General features: G+C 42.4%; 1 protein-coding gene across 5 annotated transcripts in view; it reads right to left on the bottom strand.

Moving 5' to 3' along the window:
* FYN (FYN proto-oncogene, Src family tyrosine kinase) overlaps positions 1 to 17,427 on the bottom strand; it is a 201,274-nt gene that overhangs the window by 106,950 nt on the left and 76,897 nt on the right. For all 5 annotated transcript variants that reach the window (XM_053913819.1, XM_053913818.1, XM_053913814.1 and 2 more), the window contains one exon: positions 4,201 to 4,269. The gene's annotated coding sequence lies outside the window, so the exon portion shown is untranslated. The remainder of the gene's footprint in view (positions 1 to 4,200; positions 4,270 to 17,427) is intronic.

The raw sequence follows: 17,427 nt of genomic DNA on the forward strand, positions 1-17,427 counted from the left end.
ACTAAAATGTTTAGCATCGCCATGGTATTTTTATAGTCACACTTGACTTTGCTTACTATTCAACTTTGGTACATTCTCCAAATTCTATTCATCTTAAAAACAGCAGACTGATAATGTTTAAGTCCCTAAATCTCTGGGCTTGGCCATCTGAAATGAGATCTTTTTCCTTCTCCAGCTTTCCAGAATGCATTTTCATACCACTCTTGCAAGAAGAAAGATTATCAGAAAAAGAAAAATGAAGGGAAGTAAAGTCGAAAGGATATCGCACCAAATCTTTTGGTAGGAAAACATTTAGGTCCGCAAGCACACACCACACCCCTTCTGGGAAGATATTACTGGTCTTGAAGCTAGGTTAGTGGATTCCAAAATATACCTCACAAACAGCACAGTTATCCTCTCAAAATAGGCCCTATAATTAAAGTCTTTTCAAGTGGATTGTCCTATATCACAACTTCACATATGTTGCTTTAGTCTCCCTGCTTCAGCAAATGTAGCCGTATTGGCTACAAAGACTCTGAACGACTTGTGGTATCACTAGGAAGTTAATGCAAATACACAGCCCTGTGTACCAAAATACCCAACCTCAATCATCTGTAATGAGATCTCTCTCCTCCCTAGCACATTTTTATCATGCCAGAATCGCTACCCTTGATTCAGAAGGAAGGACTAGCCCAGATTGAAATGCCGTTTTATCTCAGAGGTCACCTAAAGACAAACACATGTGAAGAAGCTGGGGTTAAAATTAAAAATATAAGACAATCTCTTTTGTGCGGATGCTGGGATCATGTGTGAGTCTCGCTTTTCGCCTTAGTTGCCAGTGTCAGCATCAGCCTTCAGACACCCATCTGTCTGTCTGAACTTCATTTCGATCATTTATCTGCTTGGAGTCAGAGTTAATGTACGAGATAGCTTCCTGGGAGCCCTTTTAGACCTATGATTCTTTGAACAAACTTCTTAATGTTTTCTAGTTATATGTGTATACTAAATGTCAAAATATTTAAAACTTTAAACCTTCTAAATAATGAGTAATTTAGGCATTAAAATTGTTTTTTATTACTTCTGCATCAGGTTTCCCAGCCTCGGAATTACAGCCTTGGGTTGGATCTCTCTGTCTGCGTGTTCAGCGCCGTCCTGCACACAGTAGGGCAGTTAGTGGCATCCCTGGCTTCCAGCCACTGGTGGCCAGTGCACACACTCCCCATGTTGTGACCGTCAGAAGCGTCTTCCCGTACTCCCCTGTGTCTTCTGGGAGGGCAAAATTGGCTTGGACTGAGAACCACTGCTCTCTCTATATTTATGTATTTGTGTATCTCCCTCGGCATAGCCAGGGAAAATATGTATCTAGATTTTCAAGGCATGTACAAGTTTTAGTTTTAAGAATTTCAAACTTCCCATGACTCATAATGAAGTATTAGGATCTGTGACACACTCACTACTACCCAAGGGTTTTATAAACAGCACTACTGCCGTCTCAAAATAAGGGTGGTGTGACCTCATTTTAGTCAAGACATTTAAGAGGATGACTCTGCAACCCGATCTCCTGGACGCTATCCTCCCTACTTTGGGGAGCTCCATTCTTAGAAGACTACTCTTAAGAAATCCTTCACAATCTGTTACCCGGCACTTAGGACTGATTATGAAGGAAGAGGATTTGGGTTGGTGTCTATGAACATCATCTATAGAATCGATGGCCCACTCTATTCCTCCAGGGCCAGACCGCCTCAGGGGCAGCATTTTTAAAGCTGCGACAAGTGTGAAAAAGGACGTGGTAAAGCAGATATTTCCTCAAGGAGAGTTGTAGGGCGGGGAGAGGTAGGAAAATCACATCGGAAGACAAAGAGTCAACGAATGGGTGATGGTAGGTCCAGTCCAGAGAAGAACGGGTGAATGAGGAAGGCAATGGTCTTTAAATATCTGGTGAGCTGGTGTGTAGGAAAGTGAGTGGACTTGTCTCATTTGCTTAGATAGTGACTCAGAGCAGTAGGCAGTTGAATAGATATTTATCACAGGCCTTGCAGGCGCTGGGACGACAGGGAGGAAGAAGACCCAGTCTGTCCTATGGCGGCCATGTTGTAGTGCCGTGTAAGCACTAGACTGCTTCCTCTCCCGCCCACCCTTCCTCTTTCTTTTGAACAATTTGAGCCAAATGCACAGTTATTTGTCTAAATGCTTATGGTTTTGTTTCCATTTTAAAAATTAAGGTTTAATTAACGTACAGAAAAATTTACCCTTTCTATTTTATAGTTCTGTGAGTTTTGACAAATACATACAGTTGTATAAATACCAACACAATCGAAATCTGGAACAATTTCTTTCTTTTTTTTTTAAAGATTTTTATTTATTTACTTTTAGAGAGAGGGGAAGGGAAGGAGAGAGAAACAAATATCAATGTGTGAGAGATAAATCGATCGGTTGCCTCTCACACGCCAACCAGGGACCTGGCCCGCAACCCAGGCATGTGCCCTGACTGGGAATCAAACCTGAGACCTTTCGGTTTGCAGACAGGTGCTCAATCCACTGAGCCACATGAGCCAGGGCTGGAACAATTTCCTCATCCCCTAAAATTTTCCTACTCTTTCCTACTCTTCCTACTCTAAAAAAACAATTGCCTCCAATTGTTTTTTTAATTGGAGCAAGTGGCTTGGGGCAATAGTAGGCTCATCTCTGAGAAAACGTGAATTTCCCTCTACAGGGATACTGTGGAAGAGACTCGTTTAGCTAGTGGAAGATTGGGCCAGACAAACCTGAGGTCGGGTCCATCCCTCTGATTCCATGAAACTAGAGGGTGGTCATATGGACACCTGATACTATAAACACTGGCCCATCTACAGTGATAAGATTCGTTTTTCCCAACCACAGGTAAAGGCTCCATCCCAAAGGCAAATTCTTTTAGTCAAAGCTAAAAAAAATCAGTCCAATTATGGGATCTCTGTGAAAGCTACATAATAAACATAGACACCTCCCCCCCCCCCCCCCCCCCCCCGCCAAAAAAAATTGAAAGACAGGTTTGGAAATGAAAGCCTGAACTTGGTGATTGAGGTCCAAACCAAGGGTACCATCTACTGCCAACCCTTCTTTCTCTTGTTATTTTGGTTTAAAATAACATTAACTCCAAAACTGAACAAAGCTCCAACAATGTGACTGCAATTGGCTCTAAAGGTGGCAGGAAGGGAAGTTAAATTAGCCGCATTTGCCTAAGAATGGGTGGACAGGGTTAGAGAAGACAAATGTCTTGGCCCCACAGCTTGTTATGGAATGGGCGCTGGAGGAGGGACTGTGGTGACCAAGTCCAAGTCCCCTGCGACAGCACATGGGGCACAACCAGCCTATCCCCAGCAGCCCCTCCCTCTGCTGGGAGATATGAGCACCTTTTAGTGGCTTGACCTCAGTGGCAAATGTCCGGTTTCCAAGCAGGCCTTTTCTGTTATCAAGAACAACTGCTTTATTGAGCATCTACTGTGCCTCAGCACTACCTCGTTCATTTTATTCGCACAATCACCTTATGAGGTAGGTAACATTGTAAGTCTCATTTTAAAGTCGAGGAAACTGAGGATCTGAGACGGTATGCAACAACCAGTAAGTGTAGAACTTGAATTTGAACCCAGGTCTCCTAAACCCAAAGACTCCCCTTTTTACGATTGCTAGCAAGGTCTTCTGGGTGGTTGCTGAACTAAATGATCTTGGTCTCTTAGGCCATTGTTACGCTGTTTTGTAGGCTGGCTCCCAGGCATGCTGGATTCTTAAGTCCCTTTAATTTCCCATTCCCCAAGCAGCTAATTGCCTGTTTCTCTCTCATTTCAACATAGAGGCCATGAGGATCTCTCTGCCTTAGCCTTTGCATTTTATTTCACTCTTTTGGTCCACAAGTTTATTACTCATATTCTATGGTTGACTTAAAACATAAGCTAAACTGTCGAGGGCATTCTTTACCCTGCATCCAGAAGCTTTCCTAAATCTAGACTTCTCATTAAGTCTTAGAAACCCGCCCCCCTCATCCCCCCCACTTAATAACATCAGCAATAACAAGAAAAAAAATGTCACACTGTCAGAAAACATCAATCAGATGCCATACTTAATTATAAAATTGCATTTTGTCTAAGTTTAGTGCAGATTCAAAGACACACAGAACAAGACAACGGCTTCCCTTTGTGAGCACCACTTTACAAAAAAGGTATTAGAGAACAGTGCGGCGACACTTACCAAAATTTCGCCCAGCTACACAAACTTTATACACACCACATGTCTTCTAACACAGCTGCTGGAGTGGTCCTGGAAAACAATAACAGAAGGACAGATGCATCAGTAAAGAAGTCATTTTCTGTGTGTATATATATATATATATATATATATATATATACATTGTTTCCCTCTGGACACCACACGTCTTCCCTGTTTGGGGCACCTGTCAATGTACCAAACTCTTACTGCCCGATTCCTCTTTGTTTTTCACCGGAAGACGAAACCAACTTAAAAGTTAACACTCACTAATAACAAATAAATAAAAATCTGGACAAGAAAATAAGCCAGAAACTGTACTTATAAATACTTAATTTGAATTTTTAGCCCTTTAAAATAATTGAAGACAAGAGAACAATGCAAAAATATCTAAAGTTGAACTCATAATATTTTTGCCCCAAACCATTCCTTTCGTATTTCTTTCAACAACACATCCCCTTCTCTTCTGCTGGCTGTGAAACTCTGATCTTTTTTTTTCCTAGACTTTATTTTATCTGAAAAATACGAGTCATCATACTGACCTCACAGGGTTGTTATGAGGACTACATGATCTAAACTTAATGACATTAAATGACAGAGAAAGGCTTAAAACAGCATCTGGCACAAGGTAAGCACTCGGTGAAGGCAAAGAGCAGTTTTCAGTTTCCTAGTCACTTGGGCCTGAAACCGGCCATGGCCTTGCTCACCTTCACTGTCAACCCTGGCCCAAGCGTGCCCTTCCGGTCCTGCAGATGTGCTGAAACGCACGGCCTTCTTTCCACCCTCACCATTACCTTCTCTCTGGCTGGCATCAGTCCTGGCAGAAACTGGTGTCCGGCCCCCTGTTTCTTCCCTTCCAATCCCACTCTCCTGGTTCTGAAAAGCATCCTTCCTAAACACAACTTAAAGCCTCAGTGGAAACACCCTCCACTGCTGCCGATTACCTACAGATCTGTCTGTGAAATAATCACAGCCTGGGGCTCCAGCTCACCTCAGCTTTGTCTCCACACCTTCCCATCAAATGCTGTGCCATCCAGTCACCTGTCCTGTCTGAGCCATGTCTTTTGTCCCCTAAGTGCTGGTAGGAGGCCCTCTTTACCTAATTTTGTGTCATTCAATCTAGAGACATGTTTCTCAGAATAATGTGTTTAAATGCTTGAAATTAACACATGAAATGAAAAAGAAGTATATTGATATGCAGTTATCAAAATATATAACGAAATTATGTGCTTCTTTCAGTACTTAAATAAATTTCAGTAAAAGTCTAGTAATGACTAATTTTGAAGTACGGTTGAGCATAAATGATATATCAGGATACCTTTAACTATCATATAATATGAAAATACCCATAATTTCTATTGGCAATGAACAGTTAATGCTACTTCCACAATAGAAGGAGATGTTAGATTTTAGCTAAGAGTTAATGAAAAGAAAGAGATTATTTTCTCCATCCAAGTTCATGGCTCCCTGAATTCCCTCCATGGAGCCCAGGTCAAGTATAACCACTTTAAGGCCTAGCTTAATGTTCAACTTCTTGAGCCCTTTCTATCTTAATTTTCCTAATTTGGGATTATCTTACCCCTCTTTATTATTTTTTTAAAATTTTATATTAGTTGACATGGATACTATATATATTTTTAAGGATTTATTTATTTTTAGAGAGTGGAAGGGAGGGAGAAAGAGAGGGAGAGAACATCACTGTGTGGTTGCCTCTCACATGCCCCCTACTGGGGACCTGGCCTAAAACCCAGGCATGTGCCCTGACTGGGAATCGAACGAGCAATCCTTTGGCTCGCAGGCTGGCTGGCACTCAATCCACTGAGCCACACCAGTCAGGGCAGGTATAGACACTTTAAATGTACTTACTGTTTCCTACTTTTCAAATTGTTATGTCTTTAAGTTGTAAGGGAAGGCCCCATTTTTTCCCATCTAAAAAATTCTTCCCATGGCTAATAATGTCGTGCCTCACAGCAGGCACAGTAGGAAGGCATTCGGTCAGCACTACTTGAATTAATCAGTAAATAACAGTGCAATCTTGCTCATCCCACACAGGCTCAGCTAATATTAATATCGCCTTACATCTCTTTGGCAGCTTAGGAGGTCCTAAACATATAGAAGGGGCACCTAAACATTCCATATTTAGAGTATAAAGTACTGAAATTAGGCGACAAAATGCTCTCTCCCTTTACTTTTTCTCTCTAGAGAGGAAATGCTTAGTCAATGCTGCTGACTGACAGCTGTCTGTGGAACAGACCAGTTCTTCAATCATTCTGCCAACAGAAGGGGTGCCTGTCTGACATAAGCCTGTCTGAGAATCTCTTAACCTTCCAGGGCCTTTGCACAGACAAAGAACAGCTGGTGATTTCCTAAGCACAGGTACCTGCATGACTCATGTGGCAAGGCCAGCTAAGAGCTACCATGGCTTCCTATTGGTCTCACATATGTGAGCCTGTGGTTCCAGGGTAGGTGGTTCCAGAAGATGAAGTAGTGAAATATTCCATCTCCTCTCCTGCATGATGTTTTCTTTGCATATGAGATCGGAGATGGCAACCCCACCTAAGTGACCATATCAGGAAGGTCTACGAAACACCTGGCTGCATAGTTCACTCTAAACTCCACTGAGTCTGTAATGCATCAGCCTCACGATGGACATCAGTCCTTCAGTCTTGCAGCCTTTTTCCTGAATAGCGGCAGCTCAGGACTCCTGTGTATCTTTGCCAAGAAAAACAAAAATATAACAGACTAGTTCTTCCTTTTCAAATGAAGTGAGCACAATGATATTCTCCACCAAAACCATTCATAAGGGCATTGTGACCATGTTTTGGCAGAAATTCACCATTGGCAACATTTTTCAAGCCCTACATCATGTCAAGTGACTCTTATGATAATTGGGGTGCACTCTCCCATCCTAGTAACCAAGACTGATGAGATATTCACTCAGAGAACAAAGGCTAGACTTGGCATACTCTTTTCATTCTTAAGGACATTTAAATCTATTTCATTTGAATTTATTCCTTTTGAGACACACTAGATACATGGTACTAAATAAAAATAGATGAACGATAATGAAGAGGGCAGCATGACTGTTTGTCTTCCGTTTCAGAATTATGATATATACACCCTCATAAATAAGTAATGTTTATAGGTGCTCCTGTACAAAACAGATTGCTGTGCATGTACTTTTTGCTCTAATACATATCATAGACTATTGTGCGTGGCTCCCGGTTTAAAGGGCACATTCTGATTACACACTGGGAATAAGTTATCTCTAATAAATCCCCATCTGCATGGGGCTGTTCCCTCCTCCTTCTTCCTAACAGACCCCTATATTCCTTCAATCACAGTGTCTCGTGGGCAGGTGGCAACCCCAGCTGGAGGGTGTGGACCAAGTAGTCTAAGGCTTTCCAGTGTGCCAACAAGCAACATCAGCATCACCTGGGAGCATCTGGGAAGCCTCAGCTGAGGCCCCACCCCAAACCTACTGAGTCATAATCTATTTTATAAGATCCCCGGGTGACCTGTGTGCATGCTAAAGTTTGAGATGCACTGAGCTACGGGAAACCCCCTTCCAAGTGATTGGTTCAAGAACCCTTATGTGACCCAATTCAGGAAAATGAGATGTGAAGGTTTTGTGGGGAGCTTCTCCTCATTCTTCCAGGAGAAATTCCCTCCTGAATGTTGTGTGGGATGCGACACCTAGAACTTCCATAGCTGTCTTGCTCCCACCTAAAGAAAAAACTGGCCCAGAGAGAAGGGCAAAGACAGAACACAGGGAAGCAGAGTGGGGGTGATTGCGTTAGGTCAGCCCTGAAGTCTGTGGAATCACGGAACTGCCAGTAAACTCCTTACTATTCAGATCTCTGGGTTTTCAATTATCTGCAGCTAGAAAACATCCCTAAATAAAGCATAATAGAAGGAACATGACCCAGGCACCGGGCTCAACCACACGCTAGAGTCCAGACAAGTCAGTGCACTGAGCGACCAGAGGAACAGTTCAGATACTCGCTTTGCTGGGGGAACTGACCCAGTAGTGTTTCCGGTTCTGACATCCATTGTTTGCTTTGCCCACTTCCAAAAGCTTTCTAAATTAGCCAGTCTAAATTATCAACCAGAGGAAGTGCTGAACCCTTTCCAAATTATTTTAATCAAAGTGATCAACGGTTGCCTTCCCCAGAAGTCACATGGGTGTCATTTCCTGCACGGACAATGGGAGACTAATTGCTTAGCCTCAGACTCTTAATAGGGAAGGCAACCTGTAGCATGTAATTACTGAAGGGTAGAAAACAGAAAGCTTGAGGCTCTCAGAACCTGCTCCTGGATCCACTCCAAACACTTGGGGGAAGGAGAGAGAGAGAAAGAGAGAGAGAGAGAGTGAGTCAGTCAGCTGGTGTGGGAAAAGATTTGAGAGGCTAGCAGCTTAGGTGGCCGCCCATACCACTTGTGCACATTACTGGCATTTATTAAAGACCTCTCTAAGGAAACCAAGTAGACCTGCTATTACATGAAACCATATATGGCTTCGGTGTAATTTTGCCTCATATACAGGAGTGATGTGGTCAAGGAAAACTGGGTGTCCACATGGACATTGCCTCTTCAGTGTGTCGTGGCTTCTTAGCTACAACAGGATATTTTGGGGATGTGTTTGTTGCGTTGGCTTGATAAAGAAGGTGCTATCATGGAGGGAATATTATCTTTTTCAGCAAAACCCAGTACAGGGCTAGGTATGTAGGAGACATGCAATAATAATTGTTGACTGACTAATTGGATAAACGAATGGCTCTCTTTAGCATATACCAAAGGGTTTCAGTTTTTTAAAAAAATGGAACCCTCTTTAAGAGAAAGATAACATACCCTCATACACAACATGGAGAACAGAGGAGTTGTGCTGGACCTCCACCCCTGCAGCGCCTTTGAGTCTCCTTCAAGGACCCTCAGGGCTTGGTGACACTGCTAGAAAAACCAACGACTTACACAAACTCACACTCTTCACCTTTGCACTCAGAGACACCCACCATCATTCTAAACCCATCTCAGCCTCATTGCCACTTCCTCTTTCTCCCACACGCCAGCCTTACCAAAGTACCTTCTGTTCCCAGCACGTGTCCCACCTCCAGGCCTTCCCCTGCCCTGTTTCTTCCCTGTATTGTGCTCTTACCTCCTCCTGCAAGAATGGAGAACCAAGCTGTCCCTCACACCCAACTCTAACATAAATCCTTCCCTAAAGTTCTTGCCCAATTTCCTCCACTGGAATTAATCTCACTCTGTCTATACCTCTACAATAGAACTTACAACACCATCTGCTTCAAGTGAAAGAGCCAGCTCCGTGAGGGCGGGGAACTACATTAATCTTCTAACTATTGACACCTTGCACAGAGGAGGCACTTCTAGTCATTCTGCTGCATTCAGCCAAATTGTGGAAGGTTTGTAACGGGGATTCCAAGTCTTGCCCTAGCCCATGCAGGCTGAAGATAAAGCCAGCACACACTTGCTAGGAAACAGCTGTGTGAGTCTTCGCTGAGTTTTATTTTCAAAAGCAGAGAATGTGGGGGTGAGGGCAGGGAGAATGACTTCCCCTCCCCTCCGTAGCTTTCCTGTGGCTATGGCTGTTTGGTGCGATGTGAGGTACAAGCTGGGCAGCTTGTGTAAAAACTAATAATTGATTTAAAATACAGTTCTGACTCCTTTTATGCTATAATATTCTCTGCATGGCCAAAGTAAATTGTCTGAAAAATTAAAGTGTTCCAAGTGGTGGGATAATACATTAAACAAGCAAGCGCATAAGCAAAGCCCACTTGCAAGGAAGGAGGATGGGAACCAGAAAACACAGGGTTCCCTAGGAAACCAAACCTACTATGTGACTTACTGTGACCTTCCCTCCCCATGAGGGAGAGGGTGGGAGGCTCTGAGGAGCATCACTGACCCATCTGCTTCCCTTTCCCATAGGGACCCTAATCCTTCTGGCTTCACTCCAACAAGTTGGGGAAAATCAAGCAAGTTTGGGGTTGTTATTTCCTTTATTATTTGCTAGCGGTGGAGTAAAGAGCAGAAGAGGAGAAAGATAGATGGACACAAAGAGGCAAGCATAGAAAGCACTCGGCCAGCAGAAGGAATGACTGACCATGGAATAAGGGCATAGGAAGGTCGAACTGCAAAAGGCCAGCTGCTCCTGTCTCATCAGGGACTGCCAGGACAAGAGAGAATAAGAGGCTCACCAAGGAGTAAGGTACCACCAAACCAGCAAATGAGCCTACCTCTGCTCAAGAGGCTGGCTTTGAAGGCAGACCAGTGACATACACATTTAGGGCTCACTGGCACAAGGAGTTAGTCATGCAAACAGGTGACTGGAGGGGTAGGGTGGGATTTTAAGGCTCTCATTGTTCCACATAATCTCCATCAACCCCAAAGAGGAGGAGGAGTGATATGATTTTTCTTCCTTCTGATAATAATTAATAATAATAATAATATTTAAACTTTTAGGCCGAGATGCCCAGTTTATTTGGGGAAGAAATAAACGAAGTAAATGCCATTAGAATAATTCATTGACTGTCAGGAAGAAAAAGAAGATTCTGCCTCTATATATGAGAACGAAGCGTATATTTATAGTCATATCTTTCTTTTCTTTCTGGGAGTGAGTTGCTGTCAAGTGATCACATCACTTATGTAGCAGGTAAAACAAAACAGAAACTCTGCTTCTGTAGTACACTTGAATTATTTCTGACTTGCCCTTGTAAATGCAGCTATTTCTGGGATCTGCAAGCCCAGAGTCTGAACAGTAACGCTGCTTTGTTATGATGCAGGCGCAGCTGCTGTGTAAATCCCTGAGCGCTCTTCCAACCTGATTACCGCTCTCAAGACCCTCCAAACGGACTCCGCCATGGCTCCTGGGAAGGGCCGTGAATGCACGCAGTGCCACACTGCTGCCAGGACTGAGGTTAACAATGATGTGTGCAAGTTGGCTACAACAATAGAATGCCAGAACTCTGGGCCTGAATGGAAAGTTAAAGAATATGTAGTCTGGCGATTTTAAACTATTTTTTTAGTGCAGAACCTTGTATATTCACGTTCACACACATGCACGCACCACACACACATACACATGTGCGTGGATTTCAAAGGTGTATGCTAAATTCCAATACAGTACATAACGGGGGAACCTAACAATTCTGGTTCAAGGGGAACGGACTCAAAACGCTACCACCTCCTGGCCCTTTTGACACTTCTGGGAACCGTAATGTTCTCAGAACACTGAAAATTCCAGATCTAGTCCCCTCCTCCACTCGGTAGCTGTATCTCATCCTTAATACCTCTTCCAGCCTGTGTGCAGGCTCTCCGTGTGGCAGTGTGAGTGTCCTAACACTTCTACCTTTTTTCTGCCAAGGACTTATTTTATTCACCTGAGGACCACATATTTTAAACCATTTCACCTCTCATAAAAACCACATTTTTGAAGTGATAACTAATTTATTTTCACAGCTCTTATTTAGAGTTAGTGAAACCTCGACTTAAATCTTAGCCTTGCTAAGCTTGGTAACCTTGAGAGCATTCTTTAATAATGTGAAGAAGTAAACCCAGTACAGGCTTTCCTTCTCTTCCTCTGCTTTTTATTTCATCAAGACAAATCTGCACAAGGGATTATCAAGTATATAGGAATAAGTCCAAGAAAAGATGTGTAAGGCCTTGACACTGGAAACTACAAACCGTTGCTGACAGAAATTAAAGACCTAAATAATAGAGGGTTATACTATGTACATGGACTGGAAGTCTCAATATTTTTAAGATGTCAGTTCCTCTCCAGAATTGCATCTTCAATGCACTTTCAATTAAAAAAATAGTCTTTTCCCCCTTTGGGAAAACGACAAGCAGATTCTAAAATTTATATGGAAATTCAAAATGCCAAAAGTCAATATAATCTTGAAGAATAAGAACAAAGCTGGAAGACTTACTCTATCAAATATCAAGATTCATATCAAATGATAGTCCTTCGGGCAGTGTATTTGTGCCAAAATAGACAAACAGACCAATAGAACTAAAGGTCTAAAATTGACCTAGAGAGATAGTCACCTAATTTGTGACAGATGGCATCCACATTCACTGGGTGTTGTTGGTTGAACTGTGTCCCCCAAAACATACATAGAAGTCTTAACTCCCAAGTACCTCAGAATGTGACTTTATTTGGAAATAGGGCCATTGCAGAGGTCCTTAGTTAAAGTGAGGTTACAGTGGATTAGGGTGGGCCCTAAGGCCAATATGACACCTCCTTATAATAAGAAGCAAATGTAGACACAGAGAGACATGAGGGGAAGAAGGCCATGTGACAATGGAGGCAGAGATCAGAGCGAGCAGCCGCAAGGAACACCAGGAGCACCAAGGATTGCCAGCTACAACCAAAAGCTGAAAGAGGCAGGGAAAGATTCTTCCCTAGAGCCTTCAGAGGGAGCATGGCCCTGCTGACACCTTGATTTTGGACTCTCAGCCTCCAGGACTGTGAGAAAGTAAATTTCTTTTGTTTTAAGCCACATAGTTTCGGGCGCTTTGTTACAGCTACCCTAAGAAATGAATCTTAATCTGTATCTTCACCATGTAAAAAAAATCAGTTCCACCTGCATGATAGAACTAAATGTGAAAAGTAAAATAACAATACTTTTAGAAGGAAACATACAGAGTAGCTGCATACCTTGCAACAATATTTTTAAATAACTAAATACAAGAAAATGTTAACCATGAAGGAAATTAAGAATGTCTGTATCTAATGACATCAATAGAATCAAAAGGCAGTACATATAGTGGAGAAAATAATTGCAATATATCCAGAAAAATCTCCTACAATCCTTAAGGTAAATTTAAGCAGACAATGCAAAAAAGAAATGGGCAAAAACTTGATAAGAAATTTCTCAATAAAGGAAATCCAAATGGCCAGTAAATATAGGAAAAGATGCTCCAGTTTAGTCACCAAAGAAAAGTAAGTTAAGCCCTAGCTGGTGTGGGTCAGTGGACTGATTGCCGGCCTGTGACCCAAAGGGTTGACGGTTCGATTCCCAGTGAAGGCACATGTGTGAGTTGCCAGCCAGATACCCAGTAGGGGGCGCAGAAGAGGCAACTACACATTGATGTTTCTTTCCCTCTCTTTCTCCCTCCCTTCCCCCCTCTCTAAAAATAATAAATAAATACAATTAAAAATATTTTTAAAAAAGAAAAGTAAGTTAAAATCACGATGTATTGTCAATACGCACCTATCAGATTAGCTAAAATGACAGAGACAAAACCCACAGTGTTGGTGAGGGTATGGAGTAACTGGAACTCTCATACAGTGCTGGTGAGAGTATAAATTGATAAAGACCCAGGATCTCACCATCAAAAAACCTATCCTACAGAAATGATGCAGATGCTCACCAATGACATGTACAAGAATGTTCCTAGTCATACTATCTGTAATAGACCAAACTGGAAATGACCCCGAAGCCCATGTACAATAGAAGGGTTGGATAAATTTTGGTCTAGTTATACAATATATTACGCAGCAATGAAAATGAGCAAATTGACGCTCGTAACAACCCAGATTCATTTCCCAAATATAAGGAGAGACAAGCATATATACATATACTCATGACTGTATTTATAAAACTAGACAAAACCAACTTGTATTAGATGCTATTGGTAATACCTTTGGTGGGAGTGGGGGTGGTTAGGGACTGGAAAAGGGTCTAAGGGGCTTCGGGTGTTGGGTGATGTTCTTTCCTCATCTGGCTGCTGGTTGCAGGGGAGTACTCACTTTGTAAAAGTTCATTATTAGTGCACTTAACAATGTTTTCTTTTCTGTATGAATGTTATACTTCAATTAAAAAACATCTCAGTGGTTAATGCAGTGAAACCAGAGACAAAACAAAGCTCTTACAAGAATTGAAAGCAAGAGAGCACAGCAATTTAATCTAAGCAAGATAATTCAAAAATTTGCTTTGCTAAAAGCTTAAAAGTGCCATTTCATTTAATTGTGTTTTTTATTCACTCAAGATGACTGTCACGCCAAAGCTATTTTATTATGAAATGTTAGGACAGGATGAAGCAAACGGTTTCGAAATAAAATAACACAAATCATTTAAATTTTATCTTACTGGCTTTTTTAAAGTGAAAATTTGGATACTGAAGTCCAATTTTTTTTTTTCATGGCAATGTGAAAGGTTTCACAGGGCCTGCAGCTTCCCTAGAATGAAAAGCCCTGGGGATAAAGGTGTCTTCTTTGCGTGTACACAGCAGGCGCTCAGGGTTTCCCTCCGTCTCATTCCTAGAAACAATAGACAGTTCGGCTGGCCTCTGCAGCCTCGCCGTGGAGAAACGTAGAGTTTCCACCCGGCAGTCTGAAGCATGGAAAATAACTCCCAGAACACCAGGTCTGCCTTTGTTGATTTCTGTCCCCTTCAGATTCCCACTGCGGAATATGCACGGTCATGAGGTGGAGTCCTGACCGACCTCAGGGCCCAGTGTCACACTGGTAGAGAGAGAAGTCTGTCCCCCAGTCTTGGGGACAGCTGGACTCTGCCTTTCTGCGAGGCCCTTTCCCGCTTCTGGTCAGCGTCTGTGCGGAGATGAGCCATCATCATTAGAAATGTGCCCCACACAAATGCTCCGCCGACCCCTGAAACTAGTCCCGTGGAGTGCAGAAACTACAGACCAGACTCTGGCTTTCCTGGATAACTGTGTTCTCCTGGACCCCCTGGTAGGAAGATTGACTTGGGCCCTTATACAGCATCCCGGATGGCAGGCAGCCCCTGGAGGAAGTGAGGGAGGGCCAATCCCACCATGGCCTACATTATGAGGCGGGACAGGAATTGTGCTTGAGGGGAATGTGGAAGGCGTGGGGTTGAAGGAAACCTCACTCACCCTCACCCTGAGAGCAAAGCATGGGGACTGGGGACTGGGTCCTGGAGACGAGCTGCTCTTTCTTTGGCCATTCCATTTCCCTGAATATTAAGTTGCCAAAGGAGATCCCTTAGATTCGAACTCCGTTGTTTTTGTGCAGACTTTTTGATGCTAACTCTACTCCTAACTTTACCATCTGACAATGATTTTGTGGGTTGTTTAAGAAGGAAGTTCTCTCTGGTAAGAAAATTATACTTGAATTGTAAATAAATTTTATTATGAGTGGCCACCAAGATTTTCCACCTGAAAATAGAGATAAATCACAAGAGTCAAACATGATAATCATCCGGGCCAATTCTTTGACAGCCTTTTCTCTAGCCGGGCAGGACAGGGCAAACCACAGCCCCTGGCTCAGAGCTGGCCTGCTGCCTGTCTTTGCACAGCCCAAGCACTAAGAATGACTTTTACATATTGAAATGGTTGAAAAAGGAATCAAAAGAATATTTCATGACATGTGAAAATTATAAGAAATTCAAATGGCAGTGCCTATAAATGAAGTTGTACTGGAACACGGTCACACCCATGAGTTTGCATATCGTCTCTGGCTGCAGCCTCGGCACAGACTGGACGGCCCGCAAAGCCACACAATGGCCTTATTATCTGGCCATTTCGAGAAAAAGTTTGCTGACCCTTGAATTCAGATAATTGCTATGTGTTTGCAGAAGGCTATCTACTCTGATTTTCTGACTCTGCCTTACCTGTTTGAGCTTCTAGCACTATGTCTACATACAATGAGTCAAAAGCAAGTCCTGAGGCTGATGCCAATTGACACTAACCTGGTAAATCAACACAGCCTACAAGAGCAGTGCCTTTCAGTGTACGGCCTGGTAATCACTTTAGTGGCTTGTAAAAGTCAGTCTCAGGTGGTTGTGCCCAGTATTTTCTATAATGAAGTAAAAGAGGAAAATATTGAGGGGATTGTTTTGGAGTGAATTATGCCCCTCGCACATATGTTGAAGCCCTAACCCCCAGTCCTCAGAAGGTTACTATTCGGAGATAGGGCCCTTAAAGAGGCAATTAAGGTAAAATGAAGTTTTAGAGTGGGCCCTGATCCAATACGACTTCAGTTCTTATTAGAGGAGGAGAACAGTACAAGTGCAGAGGAGAGACCATGTGAGAACCAAGGGAAAGCACACCGTCTCCAAGCCGAGGAGAGAGGCCTCCAGAGAAATCAACCCTGCTGCCACCTTGATCCTGGACTTCTAGTCTCCAGAATTATGAGAAAATAAATTCCTGTTGTTTAGGACACTCAGTCTGCAGTACTTGTTATGGCAGCCCCAGCAAACTAATACAGGTATCATATGTAGTGTTATTTGGTGAAAAAGATTTTTTTAATATATCACAACCATATCACAAACATGTGTGATATGGTTGTGATATAAAAATGTATGAAATTCTGTGTGTTACATCAAAATAAACTGAAGAACACTGCACTGGAAAGAGAGACATACACCCTTGGTTGCACCATCACAGCAGGGTATCCAAAAGCTGAGCCAAGACAAAAGAACACTTATTAAGTATAGTATAGGCACTATGTATACAGTATCTTATTTAGTCCTCATAGAATCCCTATGCTTGGATAATATATATATTCAGCTGATAAAGAAACCAAAGTGCTAAGAAGTAACTTACACAAGAGGCAGAGCCAGGTGTGACTCCAAAGCCTGTATATTACTCCTCATCATGAGAATTTCTATATCCCTAACAATAGGCTGTAGTTTGATAATATGAAGGGATCAAGGGGAAAAACATTTATAAATAATAGCTAACATTACTGAATATTTACTATGTGCCAGGTACTATGCTAAGCTTTATAAATTACCTCACTTTATCCTTATAACAACCCAAAAGAATACGTTCTGTTATCCACATTTTTTTCAGCTGAAAAATCTCAGTCTGGAAGAAATTAATTAACTTGTCCAAGATTACAAATCTGGAAAACTGAAGACTCAATATTTGATCCCCTATTTGTGTGACATTTGAACTACAGCTCTTGCCCACCACAGCCCTTCCTCTGAACTAACTATAAATATTGTCAACCTAAGTATATAAATATTAGCTGGTAGTCTCCACTTGAAGAAAATGCAATGTATCCATTAAATCACACAACCCCTGACTGAGCACATACTATGTGCCAAGCCCTGTTCTGAGGGCTAAGGATACAACAGTGAAGAAAACAGACAAAGGCCTTGCTGCCATGGTGACCATTTGGGCAAAACCTTATGATATAACCATAATGTTGACAGAAATGACCTCATAGGTAATGCGATGGAAAGTAAGATTCAGGTGTGTTGAAAG

Source organism: Desmodus rotundus, chromosome 11 (assembly GCF_022682495.2).
Source record: "Desmodus rotundus isolate HL8 chromosome 11, HLdesRot8A.1, whole genome shotgun sequence".
NCBI lineage: Eukaryota > Metazoa > Chordata > Mammalia > Chiroptera > Phyllostomidae > Desmodus > Desmodus rotundus.